Raw genomic sequence first — 26,847 nt, forward strand, 5'->3', positions numbered from 1 at the left:
GTTGCATAATCTATAATTCCACTTCTATGATATCAATTGCAGTAATGTCATTAGGCTCAAGAGAAGTGATTTTTTTTGCGGGCCAGAGGCTATGCCCGGTCAGTCCCTGTAAAATCATTACAATAAATTGTTCCCTTTCATCCAGTAATTCTACCCCTATACGATCCATTGCCAGCCAATTTTATGAACTATTTTGTAAGCTTTGATGATGATAAAACTTTAGGTAAACACTGTCACATTCAATGCTTTGCTATAGTCCTTTTTTCCATAAAATATTGGTTCTCCATTCTTTCTCTTATAAAAATGTGGATTAAAGCGTTTTCAAACCCTTGGCAAATACAGATAATAATTTCATAAAGAATTTGCATGGAGCCTAAATAATATGGTAGCTTTAAGTACGATCGAATTTTCTTCAGAAAAATCTAAGCTAAATATAAACTGGTATGTATATAACTGGCTGAAAAAGTACAAAAGAGTACAAAAGATATGTACATGAGATGTGTACAGAGAGAGAAAATGGCTGAATGGCACGTGTAGTAATCCATATCGCTTGCCATAAATATTAATTCAAAACACATATAATTGAAAATTGATCCATATGTAGTTGCAACCCATGCTCGCACCCCCGATTCCTAGACTCACTTTCTACCGAATCTGAGATCAAACATTATTCTTATGAATGTTAATGCACAGCTTTGAAAAAGTTAACAATTTTACATCATATAACATGGAGGCTGCAAGCAGGGGCGGCTCCTCCACAATGGCTAAGAACCAGCAGCAGAAAAATAAAACAATGCTTGAATATCATTTTATTTTTCTGCTGCTGACTCAGCCAGCATGTGAAGGGAGGGGCAGGGTTGAGCCATGGGAGGGGAGAGGGGGATGAGGAGAGAGTGCACTAAGTGTGCATCTGTGTTTGGATGGCCTAAGATGGCCGTCTAAGCACACATGCACACTTAGGTTTCTCCAGCCCGGCTGTAGAGACTGCACATACCCCAGGATTGTGTCTGAGTGGTAGTCCTAGCTGCTCTGACCAATCCTGATGCTGCTTTCATGCTAGCTTGTGCAGGAAATCAATGGCAGGATTGCTAGGGAGCCTGTTCTGGTGTCACCAGAACAGGAACGGAGGACGAGCAAGGTTGGAGGAGAGGACGGCGGCAATGACGAATGGTAGTCAATTTTTAAATAAATGTATTTCACCCCGTGTCCTCTGTCCCCCCGTCCATTCCCTTGATATCTGCAGCAGCTGCTGGCTGCAGGGAGCAATGTTACAGAATGGTGGATTCCATGAACAACTGTGGCAAGTAATCAGTGAATCACGAGGTCAAGTTGTCGATCGAGTAGCTGGTGACAAGTAAGACACAAGGTCTGAATGGGCTGCCAGCAAGATCTATAAAGCCTAAGGGTTATCCTTGTACCACACCTCACTAGACTATTTAGCTGCAAAGGAGGTGGGCATTCTCCCATCAACCACAAGAGAGGCCTTAATGGTGTCCATCAAAAAAAACACACAAGGATCTTTATGATGTGGCATTGTACTGGCCCCTATCCACGCTAAACCTAGGTTATAAAATACTAAGCAAGGTATTCACTAGTTATCTTTTACCCATGATGCCCTTGGTAGTACACCCAGATCAATATGGGTTGTTCCAGGGGCAAAATATGTAAAAATAACATAAAATGCCTTTTTCTGTAACCTGGAGAAAACCCCTGAGGAATGTAAGAGGATAGCAACAGACCTGCGTATAGACCTGGAGAAAGTGTTTGATACACTGAGTGGGTGGTTTCTGCAGGCAGTTCTGCATAAATTCAAAATGGGAGAAAGCTGGTCCAAATGGGCAGCTGATATTTAAGACCTACAAAGTTCACTGGGGCATGAGGCAAGATGACCATTATCCCCGATGCTCTTTGCGCTTGCAGTGGCACCTTACGAAAGGAGCTGGGGAATGTATCCTGAATCAGCATTAATTGAGGAAAAACTAGTGCATACCAGATAGTCCCCCAGGGAAGGATAGGCCATGTAATACTAACAGAAAACAACACTGGCTGGTGCAAACACACTTTAATGTACCTTGAAGTTAGGATATTTAATGCCGACAATGACCTCAGTGAGGGCAATCATGAAGGGGTGCTGCAATCTCTAAGTGGCAGTGTGGAGTTTTGGAGGACACTGCCCCTGTTGGTAAAGAGCCATTTTGCGCTTACAAAAATGATCATGTTGCCATGCTATTGTATTATTTTATCAATCTGCCAGTATGAGTTGGGCTAGACTGGATTCCTTGATGGATATCTGCAGGACTTCATGTGGGGAGCAGGAAGGCACAGGGTGGGTCTGGAAGTTCTGAAGGTGTCAATACAGAGTGGAGGATTGGGTGCCCCAGATTTTGAAGCCTGCTTTTTATCCTCCAAGTTAAAATGGATAGCATGATGGGTAGGGGGTCAGAACTTGTGTGACTTGGCTGCCATGCGAAGAGGCTCACAGGCAAAGGACCTGATCCTGTTGCTACTTGCACACAAGCGGAGAGGGGAAGGCTTGTCGTGGTTGGGGAACATTGCAATGAAATGTTGGGCTAAGTGTACATATAAAACCAGGAACACAGATTTAATGGTGACATATCCCAAAACCCTGCACGTCGCTCTGAGGGGGTGGGAAGAATTGGACAGTCTTATTATAGGGGACTTCTAAAGGGATGAAAAATGTCTCACCCTCACGTAGAGTCAGCTCCCCACCATGCACTTTCTCCTCTATGGGAAACGGAAGGGTATAGTCTGGGAAGCAAGGGGTATCGGTTCTGCAGAACCCACCATACATGAGGGCTTGCAATTCCTTTTCACAATGGGTGGGGGCAGCAGACTGATATCATGGTTTTATAAAACTCCAACACAAATTGTTTAAAGTGACACTGCACCCCCTCAGAACTAGGTGGGAAACACACATCCACAGAGAGATTAATGATAAGCAGGTGGAGGAGACTTTGGAAAGTATACAGAAAGTATCTTGCAATGCGTGACTCAAATATATACAAATCAAATACCTCCCTGCAACACACTTGACTCCTAAAAGACTCACATGAATGTCTTGCAACACTGTGTAAAGCTGCCCAAGATGCAACTAAGCTGAAGCTGACTTCATGCATATGGTCTGGGATGGTGTATCAATAGTTGAGTTCTGGAGTGAGATATTGAACTACCTTCGCATTGTGCTGGGAAAAGAGTAACGCTATACCCCTGAGTTTGCTTATTAGGACTTATGCATGCTACAACTACTGGGTGGGTGGGTCCTATATTCCTGACACTTGCACTCTACTGACCAATTCGTGTACATCCATGCACTGGAAGGCTAGTCAAGCACCACTAATCACATGCTAGAAGAGGGAAGTTTCTCAATAGGCTCAAAGTGAACACTGCATAGGTAAAACGTAAAGACAGTAGAGGAGTCAGAAAATACCTGATTGCAGACACGTGGGAGGAAGTTTCAGCTGGATTTGAGCATCCTGATCAGATAGCATTGTGGAACTGAGCCCTGACAGATTGGATAGTCAGAATGTTACCCCCACAACATTTAACATTCAACCTGTAAACCTGCGAAAAACAGACATGATTATGCATGTTCAGACCAATGACTGTTGAGTTATGTTTTATTGTATGTTGAACAGTTGAGTTAGATAGCCCAATCAAACTGATAGATCTCTAACATCTGCTGAACTGGAAACACACAGTATGAGAACAATTTTGTATACTCTGTATTTTTGAGTCAGCAGATATCGACAGTGAGATTTGAATAGATGATCATTTCTCCTTTATCAGTTGTACAAAAGTAAAAGAAAGACAATAACAAGGTCTAAGAGAAAAAAATTCACATCATAAATAGATGGATTCATAAATGCACTCTGCTTCCAAAAATATTCTATGGCAAAGAAAGGCTGACTTTCAGCATAGAGATAAGAAGGCAGTAAAATCCTGCAGTATAAACTTTCCCCCAGTGGGATGGAGATGATCTTCAGAGGAGTCTTATTACGACCTAGAGACAGGCTTAATTATATGTGAGCCTGGGAACAATACCATGACTTAGTCCTCCGTGTCTCTCAGTGCATCCACCAGGGTCTCCCATGCTTGCGCCCTCTCAATTGAGCTCCTCCCCTTCTTAGCCTCTTGAATTCTAACATTCGACTCATAGCTCACCCACTTACTAAATTCATTCCTCCAAGTGGTATGCGGGGGCCCTTCTGACTCTTCCCATTCCAGGCTATTTCCCTCTTTCCAAGGACAAAAGCCAAATCCTGAAATCCATTAGTGATCTTATTATTAGTTGTATAGGGGAACCAGCTCATAAAACAGTAATCCGCCGAGCACTGGATCTCTCACTCAATGATGTTCGATACTACCTCCGTGATCACACCCCAGAAGCCAGATAACACTGGGCAAACCCAGAACATATGGAAAATTTCAACACCTTCTTCGCAGCAGCGAGGGCATTGAGCAGTAGTTGATTGATACATCCTACTCACTTTCCCTGGCATAAGATATGCTCTGTGCAATACATAGAAGTTGATTAATTTAAATCTGACATTCCTAGTGGCCTTTGCCATATTGCACAGGATGTTATCCCAGTGTTTGTCCCCAATTGGCTTGCTAGGTCTGCCTCCCACTGACCCTTCAGTCCAATCAGGCGTCTCATAGGTTCTCCTCGCAGCGTCCTATAGAGGTAGGCCACCACATTGAACGTCCCCGACACCACTAGTAAATATTGACAACTAGTTAAGTGATGAGGTTCCACCCACCCTGCCTGCAATGTCTCCTAACGGCTGCCGTAATTGCATTGTGCAGAAGAAAGTGACCTTGAGGCAGTTTGTATAAGATGCTAAATTCCTGGAATGGGAGGAGCAGTCCTATTTCATAGAGTGCTCCCACCGTGGTAGCCCCTGCATACCACCACGTTGCTAACCTGCTCCAAGATCCACCGTGGGGGAGCTCCTCCAGAAACCCTAGCGGGATGTCTGAGAAATACAGAGCCCTTGTATGCGTCTTCCGGAGGTGTCGTATTCAACAGCGTTGAAGGAACTGTAATTCAGGGGTGTCTGTTATTCGGGAGCCTTAGCACACCTCTAGACAGCCGCTTGAGCCAGGGAACCAAGAGAAGGACCTGCCCAGTGTCAACTTCCCAGCTATCCATTGTGTGAGCCATTGCAGCTGGGACGCTAAGTAGTAAGCTTCAAACTCGGGAACTGCTTGGCCACCTTCCGTTGTCAGTCTCCGAAGCGTAGTCAGGGCCACCAGTCTCCGGCCTGAGCCCCAGATGAAACTTGTGGCTATTTTGCCAATATCCCTAAAATACACCTTAGGGACCCAGAGGGGAAGTGTCATAAAAAATAATATAAAAATCCAGGGTGTGCCATTGTTCTTAAAAGGCTCACTCTGCCCGCTACGGAAATCAGCAAGGTGGCTCAAAATGAGGTGCTCGCTCTAAAAGCTCCAATGGCCCTACCCAAATTCCCATTTAGCAGGTCTGTTTGATGATAGATATGGACCCCCAAATATGGAAGAGAGTTGGGCTGCCAGACCAGCGGCCCCAGCTCGCCTGTGGGTACCCCACTAGCCTGCACAGTGAATAAACAAGATTTGCTCCAATTGACCTAGAGTCCGGACAGGGATCCGAAGCATTCCAGCAACACTCAAGCACCGGTCAGATTAGCCCGGGTATCACAAAGAAAGAGGAGCAGATCACCTGCGTAAAGTGCAATGCACTGCCCCTTGCCATCTGCGTCTAGGCCCTGGTATGCCCCCCACATTCAGGCCTGGGACGCCAAAGACTCCATGGCTATTGCAAACAGTAGGGATGAGAGGGGGCAGCCCTGCCTTGTGCCCCTCTCCACCTTATAGACTGCAGATATCTGCCTCCCCGTGTGGACTCTAGCTGTCGGTTCTGTGTAGTGTAGGCGTGTCCAGGCTATGAATTCCCCGCCCGGCCCCATGTGCACCATAGCACCATACAGGAATAGCCGTTCTAAGCTATCGAAGGCCTTCTCTATATCCACCGCTAAAATTTCGTCTGGTTCTTTATCAGAGGTAGTTGCACTCAATATTGCACATAGACGCCGGATATTATTGGCTGTGCTTCTCCCCGGCTTGCTTTTTGCAGGGTTCTTTGCAGTGCTTAATTTGTAAATAAAGAGGTGCCGGTGCTCTAAGCCCTTCTCTTAAACACAAGACTGCTGTAATTAAATCTGCCAGCACTGAATACTGAGGCAGCGTGATCCTGAAGCCATTTCGGGCCTCTTCAATCCATTTACGGCCAGCCCCGTCCCTTCAGCTCATCCTGCAACTTTCTACTTTCTCCCTTTATGACAATTTTTAGTTTTCCCTTCTTCTGTCTTTCTTATATGTGCCTTTTTTACTTGCAGCAAATGCTTGAGGTATAAGAATAAGCCCCGGCCCTCACAGATAAGTGCCGGTGCTCAGCACCGGAAACAACAAGCACAAATTAAGCCCTGGTTCTTTGCCAGGTTTTAGTAAGGGTACAATCAGAGCATCCTGGGGTAGATTTGATAGCAGGCCAATGGCTTTATCCGTACTAAACATTGCTGCCAGTTTGAGGGCTAGGACTTCTGCGTATGTAGCATAAAACTCTATAGGGATTCCGTCAGTTTCCAGCGTCTTATTTTGGGACATAGTTTTAATTGCTGCCCTAATTTCTTGGACTGAAATTTCGGCCCCTAATGCGTCTGCTTGTTCTGGCGACAAGCATAGTAATTATAGAGGATCCGGAAAGGCTTCTATAGTTAACATAGGGAGGTCTGTCCTCGTCTTGTAAAGCTGAGCATAGTACTCATAAAATTCAGTATTTATATCTTTCTGGCAGTACCTACTTGCCCCATCCTCTGCCTCAATCTCCATGATAACAGATCCTCGCTTTGCAGGATTCACCTGCCACGCTAATAGTGGGCGTGTGCGGTCCCTTTCAGTGTGGGCACGAATCATACAGTTTTGGTAATCGAAGCAACACAACCTCTCAATTTTAACTTCTACTGCTTCTTTATCATTCACGAGCTCCTGTTGCATTTTTGGAAGGCTAGGATGCTGCTTCTATTTCTCACAGTGTAGGTCTTCAGCCACTAGAACCTCTTGCTACAAGGTCCCCCTAATTCTCACCACTTCCGAGATGCATCTCTTTCTTATCACAGTTTTAAATGCATCCTGTTCTGACAACAGACTCTCAGCCATTCCCGTACTGTCTGCAAAATATGGGGTGATGGATAAGCTAATGATGTCTCAGAAAACCGGATCCTCCAGATTTCTCCAGCCTAAATCATGAAGTCGGTATGCTAGGGCGCTCGTTCCTTCCCTTAAGATACAGCAACAGGGGATTATTATCAGATATGATGTGGGGGAGTTATTCAGTCATATGCGCTTGTGCATGGATGTCTGGGGTGCATAGGAAGGTATCTAATCTCACATGGAGATCAAACAGGGATGAATAGTAAGAATAATCATGGTCGTGGGGGTGCTGGAGCACCCCCACGAGAAGAGGCGGGCCACTCACTCGGTCTGCATGCCAGGCAGGGGCGGATGCGATTGGTCCAACATTAAATTCACTACACAGTTATAACCTCCCCCAATATAACTAAGCCTGTCAAGTGGGATGCTAGTACTCGGATAATTCTGTGAAAAAGCACATTTGATCAACATTAAGGCCATAAATACTACCCAGTACTATGTCTTGGCATCTAAGTGGCCCATCATAACCACATATCTACCTGCCGGGTCTATCATACGGCCCATATGCTGAAAGGGGACTACCGCCTGCACCCAGACCAGTGCCCCTCATGCATACGTGGAGTATGTGGTGTAAAAAATGTTGCCTCGCCATCTACGTTGTAATGCTAGCCCTTCTTTAGCAGTGAGATGAGTTTCCTGCAGGAGGGAAACCTGTGCCCTGCTCCGCTGGAGATAGGCATGAATCTTATAGCGCTTAGTCATGGTGTGCATCCCCCTAATGTTCCAAGTAATTATCGTATATGTTGTAGTAGCTGCCAAGGACCATCTTGTCTCTAATAACTTCTGCACTAGCTAATACTACCCCATCCCCTGCAGGGTCCCTGCATGTCTAATTAAGCAAGATTGCAGGTAAGTAATCGAGGACACCCAGCTCCCCATAACTCAATAACGGATAACAAACATCCTAATAACTCCCCCTCGGGGGGACAAGTAGGTCTTCTCCCTCATCTAAAAAATAATGCTTCTACAAAAATCTTGTGGGAGCACCCACCAGCAAGCTAAGGAGGGTGGTGGTGGACAGCAAGTCATGCCCAACCCAGCTCCCCCCCACCCGCTGGCACTATTGCAACATTATATATAGCCCGTTCAGCAATGGTATCTATAGTTAAGACCATTCAGTCATGCAAAGCATTTAGGACATCAACTGAAAGGTGAAAAGAAGAAATCACTAGCTGCACTCTTCAACTGAGCAGGAAGGAATCGCGTAGTACCCCCACAGTTGAGCAAATAATGGGAACTCCTGCTTGAATTAGTTTAACATCATACCACTCAGATTGCTTTCTCTCTTGTCCTCAAAATAATTTGTTTGCCGTCCCTGGTGTAACTTTAGGCAATTCTTCATCCGAGTGGGCAGTGGTAATGTCATCACTGGACAAGGCGGCATCACTTGTGGCATTCTCGGTTATCTTAATAGCTTCTTCCCCCCTCCTCTTACTCATCGCTGCTGCTGTCTCTACTGCCCTCTGTTGGCCTCTCAGTGCTTCTGTCTCAGACTGTGTGCCCTCTCTAGAGCCATTCATGTCTCTCTTTTTCCTTTTCTTTTGGTGTCTCACTTCCCAATGGGGTTCTTGACTGGGCCCAGCGTGCGCATGCATATCCAGCCAGTCCCATACCTCTTGAAAAAAGTGCATTCCTTCAGAAGTTGAGACTTGTAATCAGGCAAGAAACAGCATTGCACATTTCATGTTCAACTGCCATAGCCTCCCTTTTGCTTTTGCAAACAATGCTCTCTGCTTCTGTGTTGCTTTAATAAAGTCAGGGAAAATCATCACCATGTGGTTGTCCACCACAATGTCAGCCTTTGCTCGTGCTCTCGTCAATATATGGTCACGGTTTCGGAAGTGCCCTGTTCTCATTGTCTTCTGCACAAAGAATTAGGGCATGCACTTTATTCTCCATCACAGCCATCCTGGCCTGCATGGAAGTTACATCTGGGTGGAGCTCTGTCAATATTCTTTCTGTTGTAGTGACTGTTTCTGACAACCACCTATGGTCATCCTTAAGTAAACTGAGGCCCGCGCCAAGTGCATCTATCTTGGTTTCCAGTGCTTCCCTAATGGTTGTGATTGCTTGCAGAATAGTCGTCAGCGTGGGGCCCTGCGGGAGTTCTCCTGCCAGGATCACCATCCCTTCTGTACCCAGTTCCCCACTGTCAGTGGCTCCAGTTGTACAATCTTTTTTCCTTGATATTTTACCCATATTGGGAAGTGTGTCTTTCCCAGGTAAGGTTAGCTTTCTAGAGGCCTGCTAGAGGCCTGACTGAGCGCTACTTTCCGGGCACCCTCTCGGCAGCTCTGATCCTCTCCTATATCCTGCTTGCTGTCTACCAGCCGCTGAGGGGCCCTTTACTCTTCTCCTCTTGTCGTCCGGATTGAAGAGTCTCGAGCTGGTTTCACGTAGCTCCTCAGGGCCCCGCTCAGGATACCTTTGTTATATCCAGGGCAGGGTGCTTCTCGTTTGCCGTCTAGCCAGCAGTACATTTTGTTAACACGCCAGAAGCAGATCTCCCTACTGGTTGCAGCGGTTATTCAGTTTCAATTGCAACTATAAGAACCCACTGCCAGGCTTCTCAGCCTCCGATGCAACAATATCATACTAATGCCCAGGCACAGTGTGCTTAGCCAGCCTTTCTTCAGACACGCAGCTGAGGAGTCAGCTTCCCAGAGCCTCCTCCCTCACTTCTGGTAGCGTCCTTCAACCACTGTGTACTCGGCTACTTCTATCACTCAGCTCTTCAACAGTCACTGCCACATGGGATCCACCACTGCATCGCTCAACACTTGGTATTGTTCACAAAGATTGGTTTGACACTCTTAGGTAGTCATTTGCTGCTCAGTGAAACGCATTCGCCCATGGGTCCCTCCATCTCACCACTCGTACAAGTTGTGCACCTGTCGCAGGTCTGCACTGGTCCATGGCTCGCCTGCACCGCTCTAATGTTCAGCACTCCATCTGTGCACAGCCCCCTAAAGTCCTGAAAACATGTGCTCCACTGTACAAGTACTTCAGTCCCAATATAGCCCTGGTTCTGAGGAGTGAAGGTCCAGGCATTCCCACGTCTCTGGAGTCCTCGAGATCAGCCCCATGCCTGCAGAAGCGAACTTAGGCGCCTGCTCCACTCGGCCCTCATGGGCTGGTCACTCAGGCACCACTTTTCTGGAGCCACTCAGCACCAGGTGGTCGATACTTGCGCACCTCATCTAGGCTGCAGCGGCCACTGCTGCAAAATCTCAGCAGGCCACTGCAAGGGACCCCCTGCCTCTCCCTGCAGTAGCAAAGATGCGGACCCTCACTCTCACCTCTGCACTTTGGCTGCAATGGGTCTCCCAGGTATCTCTGCTGTGCCGCCAGGCCCCTAGCATGTCGCAGTTACTTCTCCCCGGATCTCGGTGGCCCTGCTGCCACCTATGCGGGCCAGGTAGGCACTCTCTGCGATGCTGTCAGGAATGCCCTTGGCAGGTGTCTCAGAGATCTCGGGTCGCCTCAGGTGGCCCTTGGCTTTGCTGTCGTTCCTCTCTTCTTCCTCAGGCAATCTCACATACCTGCAGTCTGGGCGTCGCCATCTTGCCGTGGCCCTCGGCTCCCTCTCTTCAGGCCGCGGAGGTTTCACTGCCGCCCCAGCAAGCCGGGCCGGCAATCCCCCCAGCACAGTTAGGGATGCTCAGAATGGGCAGCACAGGGGCTTGTCACCTCCCCAGGCTCTGAACTATGTTGTCTGGCCTCTCTTCACTCTCCGGGCTTCTCACTCACCCATAAACTGGGTACCGCCATCTTGATGCGGCCCTCGTCTCTGCCACTAGGTTGTTGAACAAGAGCAAAAGGGCTGGATTGTTTTTGCTTGTGCTGCCTTTGGGGTGTCTCGTCAGGGCCCACATAGGTCAGTGTGGGACCCCACTATATCTGGGGCTAGTGGGACTTACGTAGAGGCAGGATGGCCAGGGATGGGGGATGGGGAATCCCAGGGCAGGAGCCGGAAGAAACACGTCTCACCCCATCGGCTGCTAGCCATGCCCCCCCAAAAATTTATATTTTTTTTAAACAAATCAGAAAATAACTGAAGTTGAAAACCACAGCCCAATTAAAAATTAGAATAAAAGACAGACCTACCAAGTGCTTCCCACCACAATTAAACAATGATGCTGAATTGTCCCATCACTCTTAAGTCAATGATTCTACCAAGGTGTCTTTGAAATTGAAACTATTGATGACAGCTTTATACATAATTAGTTTGGATAATTTTAGGATGTTTGTTGCTAAACCCTGTTACCTTTTATGTAAATATTAAGAGTCATAAGCTTTGCCTTGATAAATTAACCTTAAACATACCTTAGCAATTTCAAGGGTTTATTTTTGGTTTTGCTTAGTAACCATAACTTCACTTGAACTTTGTTTTTAAGGAGGCTACTTATAAGTGTTTTTTTAAATACTTTAATATCTTAAGAAGAGAGGATTTGAGGTGTACTATGTGTTATGGCTGGGTAACCCTATCATGAGGTACACTCACAAATACCATCTTGGGTCCAGTCAGATATGTTTATTCAACCTTTAGCTCAACCCTGGATAGCTGAGGCTGTGAGCAGTAAGGCTTAGCAAAGGAACAATTTGTAAAGCATTTAACAACACCAAGCAACGGAATAAGAAAGTCACAAGACATGAAAGAAACAAAACACCAGGTTATAAAACTAGATACAATGTTTATGTATCTGTAGAGACCTTGATCATCAAAATCCACTGGAGGGTTCCAGAGACATAGATTTTTAAAGGAATAAATAACTTTAGCATCAACTTCAAACAAGCATTGGTCAACAAAAACTTTGGAAACTTTTCAAAAGTTTGGAAAAATTAGTTCAGCAACTACAGACCGAGTTGAGCAACCAAATCCAGCAGGACAAAGGTTCAGGTGGCCAGAGAGGATACTTTGCACAGATACCTGGCCACTAGAGCATTTTTAGAGCAAGATCCAAAATGTATAGGATGACTGCCATAGATGACAATGGAGTGGTCCTGATGCTGAGGGATTCAGGCTCAAAGATGCTCAAGTATGCTCCTGTTTCTGGGCGATCCATAGGGGTGAAGTCTGGTCGAGTCTTTGATCCACAAGGGAGTGGGTGTTACTCTGGCCACAGAATTATGGGTTTTTCGGGGTTTCAAGGGCTGCCAATGTAGACCTTGCCCTTTTGCATCACAGCGGTCATGGTGCAAATCTTTGGTGGAGGCTGGTGTCCCTCTGGGGGGGGGGGGGCGGGGGGGAATCCAGTCACAACCAACACTCACGAGTCCAGCAGACACAGGTGCACCTATTGACTGTCTCTGAATAATCCTTGGGGCTGCCCGGCTTTTGGTAACGGCAAGACTTCTACAGTGGCTACCAGAGAGGCGGCTTGGGCTCCTGCAGCTTTAATTTCCCCAGTGCTGTTCTGGGGACCAGCCATTTGACCCCTGGAATCTCTGCTCAGTCTGGGGCCAAGGGCCAGCTTTCCCCAGAGGTAGGCATTCAGGACAGGGTCCAAACTCCACTAGCCCAAAGAGCAGCAAGTGCAGTTGATCCGGCATTACAGCCTCTCTTTGTGCACTTCCAACAGGTGCAGAGTGGTCTTCTTCTCGTTCTCCTTCCAGATCCAGAAGAGTACTAAGGGTCAATGTGCCAGATGTGCCATATTTATCTCTGGAAAGTGCCCTGAGAAAACCATGCGGTCACTAGCCAATGGGCTACTGGGTCTCCTCCTACTTAGTGATGAAGTTCCTGTAATGTGTGGCAATTGCCTATCCCATAATGTCACATTCTTGTCCCCTTCAAGATGGCACGTCCCTTCCTTGGTTGTGAGGAGAAAGGCAGTCCACCTTAGAGGTGTGGCTACCTGGGGTCAACACACTAACAGTAAAACCATACTGTCTACAAGGACAAAAGGTATCCTGCTCAGGGTTGTTGGGCTATGTAGCCCTTCAAAAGAGCACGCCCCCAGACTAATCCCCTGAGTGGCAATGCTGGTGGAAGAGGTGACACCTCACTGCTTCAGCATTGCCTCTGGCCTTGAGCCTGGGAGTCATTCTCATGGCTCCCCAGGTAGTGAGAAAGCTGTCTGAGTCTGTGTGCCTCTGTGAGGCCGCAGTACGAGCAGAGCACAGAGTGGTCACTTTTCTAAAAGTGGCTAACCATTTTATAGTGAAATTAATTTCAACCTTAGCATCAGATCACATTTAAAGTTGTGAATAATTTGATACCTCACATGACCCAGTTGGGTAGTCCCAGTAAAATGTTAGCTGGGTAGGGATGCCACCTAACCACCCTGTGTTAGCCAATGGGGCTATCAACTTTATCCACAGCAAAACGGCAATTTGGAAGTGTTGCAACATATTAAAATACATATGTCTCACTTAATTTAACAATATATAGTTCCCTGAAGTAGGGCTCTCTGGACCTGCCTTAGGGGAGTCTTATAAATACTGTAAAGGGGCAGAATGGCTTTACTATTAGTTTAAATGGCCAAGTCAGACTCACAGTGATAACACTGTACTTCCAGTCTGCAGTGGCAGGCTGGGAGCCAGTTTCAGTTTTGTCACACGAAAGGTGGTACAAACAGGGCTGCAGCCCTAAATGGACCATATACTAGGGACTGATATGTAAGTCAGGCCTTGCCAATTGGGTGTTTCCAATTTGACATATACTTTGCATGGGGTCAGAACACTGGCACTGAGGTCTGGTTAGCAGGTCTCAGTGTACTCTCTGAGTCAAACAAGCATTTACAACACAATGGGCTTGCGTTTGCTCGAGTTAGTGCTTTTAGTGTTGTAAATTCCTAACTGGACTTTTCTTGCCACACAAACTGAAAATAAAAAGTAAAACAGTTGACATAAGTGAGCCGATTCAAAGCACCACCGTTGCCATAATCGTGAGCGCAAAGAGAGACACAAAATGAAAAAGAAGTTTGCTTGCAGTCAAAGTTATCGGCAAAAGTGCAATTATCCATGTAACAGCGTTGATGGCCAAAGCGGTAACAAAACTGCCCTAATGAGGGACAAACGTAAAGCATTTACCAACGAAAACAAAGGATTTTTGAAAGGCAAGCCCATGAACGAGTGATAATGACGGTGTGCGGTGGGCATGGTTAAAAGCCCAAATTCATACCAACACGTCAGAAAAGCAGCTCTTGCACGCTACCATGCTCAATTTAAAAACCAGCAGCATCAGATCAAAAGTATGGGGATGAACATTCAAAAAGAGGCATTTCAGTGCAAACAGACTTACTGTCAACAAATATTTCAGTATTTTTTTATGCCATTTCACAAACTCTTTCCATTACCTAACCCCTGCTGCACACTCTTCAAGTATGTCAGGCAGCTGTCTTGCCTTTCACTGTGTTGCAGGGATTGGTTGCAGGGCATGCCCTGCACACATGCGCCACACCAAGCTTCCCACTCTGTGCTCAGCCTTTATCCATGCACAATGGGGTCAGCTGCAGGGCCTGACATGTTTTGAGATTTTGAGGTTGTGCCAAAAACGTGACCGGAAGCGTTAAAAAAATGCAGCGCTACTACCTGCTGAAATTAAGTACTCCTGATTACACCGGGAGGAATTCACGCAGCCAGATACCGGAAACAAGGCAAAATTTGTGATCAGGTCATAATCTCATATCAGACACAAATACAGTCTAGTCCCGATAGCCAGGCATCGCTTATGCCCAATGTATTTATTCCAGGACTCTAGTCCGTTACAGTGCTTAAATTATAAATGAAAACGTGCCCGTGCCAAAGCCCTTCACTTAAGCACGCGGCCGCTGCAACTAAATACGGGAACACGGAATACTGAGGCAGCGTAATCCTGAAGCCATCTCGGGCCACTTCATTCCATTTAAAGCCACTCCCCGCCCCTTCAGCTCAGTCCTGCAGCTTTCTGCTATCTCTCTTTCTGACGCTTTTTCGTACTTCCCTTCCTCCGTCTTTCCTGTAAGTGCCTTTTGCTCGCAGCACATGCTCGAGGCAGAAAAATAAGCGCCGGGCCTCAAAAATAAGTGCCGGTGCTCAGCACCGGAAACAACAAGCACAAATTAAGCACTGGTCCGTTAGAGTGAAAATTCGGGATTAAAAGGCGATGTGGCAGGATTTAGGATAACCAGACCTACGTGTGTCGTGCTAAGAACGCAAACAAGGATATATATGCCATATTTTTTACTTGACACAGCTACAGTACAATAGATATTCAGACGTTTGAAGATTTTATGTCTCTTATTTATTTTTTGAGGGATTAAGGGTTGTTCTGAAGAACTGTGTGCCAGAACTGTAAGGTTACTATCTTCTTCAACCAACCATTTAAAAAGGAAGAAATAGGTCAAAGAGAATAACAACACAACTCCCAAATGATGAAATATGTGTACGTTGGAGAGAGGCCAACATATTCAACATCCGTGTTAAAATAGTAAACACCGAGTATCCTTAAGCCTATGCAGAGCAGCAGCAGTCAGCACCCCCAGAGGAAAGGAGCAGTGTGCTGTTTTCCTTTCATTGTCTCCAGTGACATCTTTTCCCGAGGCTTCCTTCATGCTTCAAATTTAACTAGACTCTATTTTAGTTCGCTTCTGACAACAGCAGCATTCATAATTGCAAGGATTTACAACTCACTTGACTGTTTTAAACTGCATTTATAAGATGGTAATGCTTTTAAGCATTGAACTACTGTGAAAACAAGTATAAGGCCCCGATTAATTGGGCCAGAGAAGTAGGTGGAGTGTACTGCACTGGTAAATACCGACACCGCGGTGTGCAGTATTTAAAGTAATACCCCCTATTCTCGCTTCCCCCGGAAAAGAACGAATTAAATGCAGAGTTTGTGATTTGTGTGTAGTACAACTTTTCACTAGTAACATTTAGTGGGTAGACTGTATCAGAGGAAAATGGCAGTGGGTGCGGTGTTTACTGAAGTACTAGGAATTACAGTCCCTGGGGAAAAGGAGTTTGAGCAGCAATCAGAATTTACCAGCCCACCTGCAATCAGGGCCTAAATGTTAACTAACACAACAGAAACCAAAATGTTGTGGATAACAGGCAATACAAGTATTGTCAAGATTTGAAACTCCCACCCACAGAATATGCACATTTCTGTCCAGTGACAGCATCAACCCACACAGCTACCTTCCAACCTGTTGTACATACCGATCCCGTACATGACTGTAAATTTGTTTCCAAGTTCGAAAAATGGTTTAATCGTTGTAAGGCTGCCTGCTGACAACACTACATACACTTTTTAAATTTAAAAAACTTCATCCATTAAGGGCTCATAATATCGTTGGACAAGTTCTCATATTAGCATCATCACGAAACTTTCACTGTAAATGTAATTGCATGTTTTCAGCGCCCCATACAAATAGAACTGTGAGGGGGAGTGGCCATGGTGTTTTAATGAAACGATCAATTATTGCTCTTGGGACTGAACTTAGACACGTCTTTACAAGATGAGTGGAGTGTTATTTGCATACTTTTGTGTGGCTATACCACTCTGCACGATTGCAAATGTCACAGTTTTACCAGGGTTTCAAAATCTCATCTGGTATTACGCGTTGAGATTCTACACTTGTAGTAGTATAGTTTTTCTGGTCATATATGCCATCTGACAGATGCAGGTGGAAAACGTGACCAGAAGTGCATGGAAATATGCAAATATGCGATCCAAGACCCAGTGATCCCTGGTACCTCACGTTATTACCCATTCCAAGCTTCAGCCTCGTAACCCACCTCAAAATGGGGTGCTACTACCGCCAAGTAACCAATAAAGGGTATACTTTATCCACCTCCTTTTGAAGAGCAACTTGTTATGAGACAATTGGATAGGGAAAGACGATGAATTGTAAACTTGTATCCAATCTAGTGTACATTTTATCAATTTCTTTGAATACTACAGTTATTGGTGACCAAATATCAGAAAGCCATTTTGACTACATTTATGTATCATACATAAGTTTAAGTAATTTCTTTATTTTTCTCCTTCTAAGATGTGCTTTCAATTCTTAACCCTTTCCTGATCTAACTCCGTTTATTCTCCTTATGTTATTTTTCTTGAATATGTGACTATCAATCTTCTAATAACCCAGAACTCTTGTTTGCAACTTCTTTGCTCCCCTGCCAAAGAAGTGCATATTTATCTTTACCTCACTCTTATGCGATTGCTCCTGCTTCCAGCTCAATTAAAGTTTTCTTTTCTCTGTTTTCCATTCAAATTCACTCATTCTCTCGCTCCACATTATTTATTCTCCTTGGTTTCTTCTTTACGCTCCCTCTCAATCCATCATTCTGGCACTAAGGGCCTGATTTAGATCCTGGTGGAGGGGAATATGTGACGCCCGTCCACCTTATTATGATCCCATGATATCCTATGGAGATCGTAATAAAGCGGACAGGATATCCGTCATGTTTGTGACGAAGTATTCCCTTACCAAGATCTAAATCAGGCCCTTTTTATTTCTTACAGTTATTCCTCGACCACCTTATGATTCTCCCTTCTCTAGTCAAGCTTGCCCAATTGTTTTGTATGCTGCTCTTGGAGTATTCTCACTTTGTACCAGTTTATTTAGTTAGTTATTATTTTGTACAGCGATTTGAATAGATGTAAATAAGTAACTAAATAGGTTTAAACATTGGGACTGAAACAAAAATATTGAGGAACAAGCAGCATGGTTATTTGCAATAAAGAAAGGTCTGTCACGGGCCTCCTCAACATTAACCAGAACATTAAATTGTTTGAAGAAGGACTGCTGAAAAAGCAGTTTGTGACCAGAGCAGAATTCATTTCACACTTTAATGTAATTAAGAAATACCTAAGGTTACTGCACAAAACGCACACAAATTAAAACCTACCTATATCAAACACATCATATGAGGGCATCCAAAACTGTGCTTTAAATGTTAAATTAAAATATATCAGTGTCATGCAAATTCCTGAACCAATAGAAACATAGAAAAGTGAGTAAGAGTTTTCACATAATTGGTTGATCATCTTCCATAAAAGAAAAACAAATACGAAAGCATGCATCATGCAATAATTAGCAAGCACATAGAACGCTCCAGTTCCTCCGAGTTACTTTAAAATTAGCCATGAGTGAAAAGTAAATTACATTGGCAAGATGTGCAAAATTCCCACATTCTGCTAAATGTTTGAAATTTCACAGTCTGCAGTTTTGTAACTTGTAACTTTAATTATCCGAGTGCACACCTCCTGTAAAAACATTTAACAAGCTATCAGGGGGGTGGGGACTGGTTCGCTGAGGGACATATTTGGCTCAAACCAATCTCCTGCTTGTATCTCAGGAAGACAAACAGAAAACCAGGAGAGAGTGGGGGATGCCCCGTAGGAAAGCAAGAACTTATAGCAGGACAAGAGGTTTAGGACGAAGGAGAACAGGAATACTTGTGGGAGGACCAGACAGAAGGACCAGAACCAGAGTGGCAAGAAGGGTTAGGACAAGGAGGAATAGGAGTGCCAGAAAGACCATGGCACACAGAAACATGAAGAGCAGAGCTTGGAAGGTCGTAGACAAGAAGGCCAGACAAATGGGACCAATTCCAGTGGGAGAGGATCAAAATACTAGCCAAGAATGACCAAGAAAAGGATGTCTCCATGGAAGATAAAGGCCAGGAACATCAGGGACATGGAGACCAGGAGAAATAGGACCTAGAAGAAAAGAAGGACTCAAAGGATGACAAAGGATCAGGAGGACACACACTGTGAGGTCTGGGGGACCAGGAACAGGTGAACAAATCCAGGGTTGACTTGGACGACCAGACCCAGAAGACGGCGAGGACTAGAAGATCAGGACCTAGAGCATCAGAATCAATAGGGCCAAAAGGAAAAGCACCAGTAGGATCAAGTAGAGCAAAAATAAGAAAATCAGGAGCAAAAGGACATGGGGATTGAGGACCAGAAATAGTACCATGGCCCAGAGGAAGACAAGGTAGAGAACGACAAAGAGAACCAGAAGGAGTATGACAAGGAGGACACAGAAGAGGACAAAGACCAAAAGAAAGATAAGAACCAAAAGCAACACCAAGAGGAGAAGCAGTAAATGGAGGACCATGAGTGGAAGGAGGTGGAGGAGGACAGGGCAGAGAAAGAAGAGAAGTCCCGAAGGAGGAGATCAGGATGGGGGAGTCTAGAAGGGTGACCAATCATTGACAAAAACGCAATTGTCAAAATGTGGTCAAACACAATTGCTCAGAGAACCTGCTTTTTGTACCAAATTGGCTGGCCGCCCCTCAACCAATAAGAATTGGCCTCTGTATTCTTGCCATCGTTACTGGCTTCTAGGCACCAGTCTGAATAGCTCAGACAGCAAGGACCAATGTGCCAATTTGCAGAAGAGCAGTCAGCTTTAAGACAAGTAGTTCTCTGGTAGGACTTGTTTTTTTTACTCACCTCAGAGGGATACAGAAAAGGACAGATTCTGATATATGTTCTGTTGGCTCGACTGTTTTACCCTTGACTATTTACACCTTTAGACCATGATGTCAGAAATTAAATAATTTAGGAACATACATGAATGCATGTAAAGGGAGAGGTTGAGCAAAAGGAAAAATCAAGATGCTTTGTAGATAACCAAGTTCTGATTTCTTTAGTACTGGCTGTCAACCATGGAGATAACCTTGGCAAATCTAGAGGGGAGGTCATGAGAACAAGTAACTCTGTACAAAAGCAGATACATTGTCATTATGGCTGGCTGCCTTAGAAACAGCATGGAGCAGAATGCCCTTTATCTTTGACTCTCAAAGCAGAGAGACATTATTTTTCCTCAAGCTCTATAAGTGTAATTTATGTAACATCTGTGTTGCATATTTATGATAAACTTACAAGCAGGAAACATTAAAGCACCTGACAACGTGCATTTTGTTATGCATGAGAATATGAATTACATTTTGTATATACTCCATGTTTTCTCTCAATCTGCAGAAAATGAATGTCAGTGAAATGAAAACAATTGTAAAAATTGTAGGAGATAACAAACGGCCATTATTTAAAGTTTGATTTTCTAAGCTAAATTCAAGGATAAAAAAACATAACTAACATAAATGTGGCAAAATACAAAAATAATCTCTCTAATTATATTTGTAGAGAGAGTTTGACCCCTTGTAGGGCACCAATTGCCAGACAGCTGGTCTCTTAATTTCTTTATCCTGGTGTTCAAGATATTATTTATGGGAAGAAACAGTGTCTCCTTGCCATATTTCCAGTGAGTGGCCTCCTTTTTAGGTCTTCTCTACGGTCAACTCTTAGCTGCCTGTTGTCAAAAGACCTATTGTGAACTACATCAAAACTTGCAGTGGGATTTTGTCCAGCTTATTGCTTATCACTGGTTGGCTTAGTTGTCCCTCTCATTTGCTTGCTTCTTATTTGATGGCTTTCCTTCTTCTTGTGTTTGTCTCTCCCCTGAAGCCTAGCTTCCTTACCATCCCTTCCACTGGTGGACTTGTATTCTTCCACTGCTCACATTCAATGTTTTCTCTTGATTTGAACACTCCTGGATGTACATGTGTTTTCTTGCTCTCTCTGCTGTACGATGTTGCCCCCAATGATACCTAATTGGGGTAGCATGGTGAGCAAAAGAACGATGGATTAAACCCAGTTCTGTGACTGGGGGTGAGTGTTTGCATTGTTCAGCACTCTGTCCATCATTCTCTTGTGTTGCTAAAGTTGCCCTAAGTGGGAAGGGTATGCCCAGACGTGGGTCTCTTGCTCACTGTGCCACTGGATTCAAGCTAGCCTGGCTGATGAAGGGTGAAACCCTGAAACCGGGCCCACAATGCTTGTTTCCCGTCCAGGGAGGTCCTGGCTTGGCAGTTCGGGCTGGACTGTTCCCATGAGGAACAGGGTCAAGACTGATTTGCATACGGCTGGGTCCAAATTGGGGTGGCATGATGAGCAAAAGAACGATGGATTAAACCAAGATCTGTGACTGAGGGTGAGTGTTTGCATTGTTCAGCACTCCGTCCATTAGGGAAAGGTATGCCCAGACGTGGGTCCCTTGCTCACTGTGCCACTAGGTTCAAGCTACCCTGGCTGATGAAGGGTGAAACCCTGAAGTCGGTCCCAGGATGCTTGTTTCCGGTACAGGGAGGACCTGGCTTGGCAGTTCGGGCTGGACTATTCCCATGAGGAACAGGGTCAAGACTGATTTGCATTCGGCTTGGTCCAAACTGGGGTGGCATGGTAATCAAAAGAACGATGGATTAAACCAAGATCTGTGACTGAGGGTGAGTGTTTGCATTGTTCAGCACTCTGTCCATCATCCTCTTGTGTTGCTAAAGTTGCCCCCAAAGATACCTACACATTCCTCCTGCATTCAACATTAGGCTCTCTCCTCCCCTACGTCAGCAAGTCCATTGCTTCCCGTAACGTGGATTTTTTGTTTCTATTTTTTTTGTATTTTCAACTCTCCCCTTGAAACTGCTCTCTTGTTCCTTCTCCCAGTCTTCTCCCCCCACTCCCCCATTTTCTTCTCCAGCACCGACTACCAATAACTGTTCCTCCAATGGGACCCAACTTTCCCTCATGATCTTTTTTTTAAAAATGCTTTAAAAAAAAAATTGAAGTCCCTGCTGTTGTCATTTTCTGTCAGGCTATTCAATAAAAAAAAAAAAAAAAAAACTTTTCTGTTTTTTAAAATTATTATTAGCAGGACAAGAGGTTTAGGACCAAGGAGAACAGGAGTACCTGTGGGAGGACCAGACATAAGGACCAGAACCAGAGTGGCAAGAAGGGTTAGGGCAAGGAGGAATAGGACTGCCAGAAAGACCATGGCACACAGAAACATGAAGAGCAGAGCTTGGAAGGTCGCAGACAAGAAGGCCAGACAAATGGGACCAATCCCAGTGGGACAGGATCAAAATACTAGCCAAGAATGACCAAGAAAAGGATGTCTCCATGGAAGATAAAGGCCAGGAACATCAGGGACATGGAGACCAGGATAAATACACTGTAGAAGAAAAGAAGGACTCAAAGGATCACAAAGGATCAGGAGGACACACAATGTGAGGTCTGAGGGTTCAGGAACAGGTGAACAAATCCAGGGTTGACTTGGAAGACCAGACCCAGAAGACGGCGAGAACTAGAAGATCAGGACCTAGAGCATCAGAATCAGTAGGGCCAGAAGGAAAAGCACCAGTAGGATCAGGTAGAGCAAAACTAAGAAAATCAGGAGCAAAAGGACCTGGGGATTGAGGACCAGAAATAGTACCATGGCCCAGAGGAAGACAAGGTAGAGAACAACCAAGAGAACCAGAAGGAGTATGACAAGGAGGACACAGAAGAGTACAAAGACCAAAAGAAAGATAAGAACCAAAAGCAACACCAAGAGGAGAAGCAGTAAATAGGGGACCATGAGTGGAAGGAAGTGGAGGAGGACAGGGCAGAGAAAGAAGAGAAGTCCCGAAGGAGGAGATCAGGATGGGGGAGTCTAGAAGGGTGACCAATCATTGACAAAAACGTAATGGTCAAAATGTGGTCAAACACAATTGCTCCTGCATGCAACATTAGGCTCTCTCCTCCACTACGTCAGCAAGTCCATTGCTTCCCGTAACATGGATTTTTTGTTTCTATTTTTTTTGTATTTTCAACTCTCCCCTTGAAGCTGCTCTCTTGTTCCTTCTCCCAGTCTTCTCCCCCCACTCCCTCATTTTCTTCTCCAGCACCGACTACCATTAACTGTTCCTCCAATGGGACCCAACTTTCCCTCATGATCTTTTTTTTTTAAATGCTTTAAAAAAAAAAATTGAAGTCCCTGCTGTTGTCATTTTCTGTCAGGCTATTCAATTAAAAAAAAAAAAAAAACGTTTCTGTTTTTTAAAATTATTATTAGCAGGACAAGAGGTTTAGGACCAAGGAGAACAGGAGTACCTGTGGGAGGACCAGACATAAGGACCAGAACCAGAGTGGCAAGAAGGGTTAGGGCAAGGAGGAATAGGACTGCCAGAAAGACCATGGCACACAGAAACATGAAGAGCAGAGCTTGGAAGGTCGCAGACAAGAAGGCCAGACAAATGGGACCAATCCCAGTGGGACAGGATCAAAATACTAGCCAAGAATGACCAAGAAAAGGATGTCTCCATGGAAGATAAAGGCCAGGAACATCAGGGACATGGAGACCAGGATAAATAGGACCTAGAAGAAAAGAAGGACTCAAAGGATCACAAAGGATCAGGAGGACACACAATGTGAGGTCTGAGGGACCAGGAACAGGTGAACAAATCCAGGGTTGACTTGGAAGACCAGACCCAGAAGACGGCGAGAACTAGAAGATCAGGACCTAGAGCATCAGAATCAGTAGGGCCAGAAGGAAAAGCACCAGTAGGATCAGGTAGAGCAAAACTAAGAAAATCAGGAGCAAAAGGACCTGGGGATTGAGGACCAGAAATAGTACCATGGCCCAGAGGAAGACAAGATAGAGAACAACCAAGAGAACCAGAAGGAGTATGACAAGGAGGACACAGAAGAGGACAAAGATCAAAAGAAAAGAAATTAAGAAATGACTGCTGCGTCATGCTGTAGGCACACACATCTGTAGTGAAATATGCCTCTGCATACTGCATAATGCTGAGCCACCACAGCGTCATGATGCATGCATGAATACACGCCATCACCCTTCTTTCTAGGGTCGAGCGTGCGCAAGCGCTCTGGCCCATGTTGTAATCTCTCTGTCGGCTTCTAACCATACCCATGTCACGCCTGTCACTTTCATTAGTTTGTGGGCTTGCCTGTTAAAAATCGATTGATTCCATTTGTGAAAGGCATGCATACGTCATGCCTTTTCCGGTGTTTAGCCCTCCTCAAGTGTACTGGTAAACTACTGAAAACATACGAGGCTCCGTGTTTTCCGCTGGTTTCTGGACTACTTTATCTTTTAATTTCCTGCACGGCGCGATCTCGCTGGGCAGAAGTCGAGCGCTTTGCATGACATTGACCCTGTTACATGGATAATTGCACTTTTGCTGGTTACATGGATAAATACACTTTTGCCGATAAGCTTCACTGCAAGCAACCTTTTGTTTCCTTTTGTGTCTCCTTCACGCACATGGTGACTATCGGCTCACATATGTGAAACTGTTTTACTTTTCATTATTAGTTTATGTGGCAAGGAAATTCCCGTTAGGAGTTTACAACGCTAATAGACGAGCAAACACGAGACCCATTGCATTCCAAAGGTTTATTTTGAGACAGTTTCTGCATGACCTGTAGGAGGTGTGAGCTTGTTTTTGTCCCCCAGATTCCTGTGCATATTTTATGTGGACGGATCAGCTAAGCTTTTCCATTGTTTCTAGAGAAGAGGGACGTTTCCTCTTCGCTGACTGAAGCATAGAGCACTGTAACATCACTGCTGGCTCTTACTACAAGTCCATTCTGACATTAGAATGCAGCTGTAATATGAAAATAATATGCAAGGATTTAAGAAAGTTTCGGAAACTGTGCCTCCTTTAGTTACAGCAGAAATATGAGCGTCAGCTTGTTTGGGGGCCACTTGACCACCCAATTTACCTTTCCTCCTAGATTCACATTAAATCGTAAGAAAATCCAGTGAATAGTCGACAGGTAGAGCAGTTAATAAAATACATTTAGGAGGACTTTGAACAGGACTACTCCAAATTGAAAGCATGCCTTGCTAAACACCAAAATCTTAAATCTGAATGCAAGAGATCTCTGCCTTCCACTTTAATGATTAACAGATATTTCCAGAGTAGAATTAAGTTTATATTACACTGAATTAGCACCCCTAAAATACAACCCAAAGTAAATATTTTGAATTTAGCTGGAATGATTATCTTCTCGTCCATACAGGCAAAATGCCATTAAAAAGGGGGAAAAATAGACCTTTAATTAAGCATTCATAGGAGAAATACTACACGTATTAAAATGCAGCAAGAAGACTGACCTCATATGGATGGAACCTGGTGGCTCAAGGGGCCTGCAGAGACAGATCTCCTTCTTTTTTTAAAACCCCAGCTTTCAGTCGCTCATGGGCATGCTTCTAGTAACGGACTCATCTCACTTCCGGGCTTAAGTAAACCTTGAGGAGGTAACTCTAGAAAAAAGTCAAAATGAAAATATATTACTTATGTTACTTACTTTGTTGTACAAACCACTTTCTGGAGAAGAGAACATATTTTACAATAACGAAGGTGACAGAAAATGAATAAAAACTTATTTTGACTAACATGATTTTTCAGTCTGTTTGATGAAAAGAGATCTTTTTTGACGTTACAAGTTTATTTGAATAATTTTGACAATTTTTCAAAGCATAGTGCAGAGTTATCTTGCACTTTAATCATTTCTACATATTTCATTGCACTGGTTCTGTACATGACACTAGATTATTGCGATTGTAAATGTAAAGGCCATTTATGTAGCGGTTACTACTCCTGATGAGGCATTGATATGGCGAGTCACACGCTATCCAGAGCCCAAGGTTAGAGTTAAATAGTAGTTAGAAAATATGTGCTTGTTTTTAAGGGTCAAGCACACCAGTTCCGTCCCTCTTTGGGCTTTTAACCACGCCCATGTCATGCCTGTCACTTTCATTGGTTTGTGTCCTTGCCTTTTAAAATTCGCTTGATTTCATTAGTGAAAGGAATGTATATGTCATGCCTTTTCCGGTGTTCAGCCCTCCTCGAGCGCACCGGCCAACTACTGAAAACACATGAGGCTCCATGTTTTCAGCCTGATTTCTGCACTACTTTATCTTTTTATTTGCCACACAGGTTTTTTGTTTTTCAATTTCAGCGCAATCCTGCTAGTTTCTTTCTTTCAATTTATGTGGCAAGAGAAGTCCGGTTAGGAGTTTACAGCACTAATAGCTCTAGCTCGAGCAAATGCGAGACCCGTGGCATTAGAAATTTTTGTTTTTTATGTGATTAGCTGTAGTAAGCTTCTTAAGTTTGTGCACTCAAGTTCTCATGTGCTTAGTAGTGCTTTCAATAGAGATGGAATATTGAAAATTGATTAGAAAAAAAAGTTTTGAGTCATTATTGGTTATAGAGGACATGTGTGCTTGTTAGTTGGGTGAATTGGATATAAAGGAGGGCGAAGTTTGAAAAGGATGTTTGGAAGTTCATAATAGTCAAAAAGGCTAGGGAGGAGTAAGAGAGGTCCAAAACTGTGATTCCCTGAAAACATTGTTTTTAAATGTCCACATTTATGATTCTATCCTTACATGTGTCTTAACACCCATTGATGTGCTATGCACGTATTTATGAGACCATTGCATAATGTATGTGTTTGCCATATTGCATGTGCTGTTTTGTAAAATGTCTGTATTCATCACAGACATTTAAAACCCACATAAAGGGGGACCACATTGTATATTCATACTTGTTCAGAATGTGGATCGATCTCTCACAGTCTAGAAGGTCATCAGTTGGACAAGGGAATGTTGAGTTTGGCTGCGTATAGACGGGAAGTGGAAGGAAAAATATGAATTTGTTGGGACCAACAAGAAGAACATGGACAAAATAGCTACAAAAATCTATCTTATCCTGTGCAATGTTCAGAAAGGAAGCTATGTTTTTGACTATTCATGTTTGACTGAGAGCTTGTGCACATCT

General features: G+C 44.4%; 1 protein-coding gene across 1 annotated transcript in view; it reads right to left on the reverse strand.

Moving 5' to 3' along the window:
* The window catches only part of HS3ST5 (heparan sulfate-glucosamine 3-sulfotransferase 5), a 514,857-nt gene that overhangs the window by 307,565 nt on the left and 180,445 nt on the right, over window positions 1–26,847 (reverse strand). Inside the window, exon 2 of the mRNA XM_069234547.1 lies at window positions 25,179–25,328. The gene's annotated coding sequence lies outside the window, so the exon portion shown is untranslated. The remainder of the gene's footprint in view (window positions 1–25,178; window positions 25,329–26,847) is intronic.

This window comes from Pleurodeles waltl, chromosome 5, assembly GCF_031143425.1.
Source record: "Pleurodeles waltl isolate 20211129_DDA chromosome 5, aPleWal1.hap1.20221129, whole genome shotgun sequence".
NCBI lineage: Eukaryota > Metazoa > Chordata > Amphibia > Caudata > Salamandridae > Pleurodeles > Pleurodeles waltl.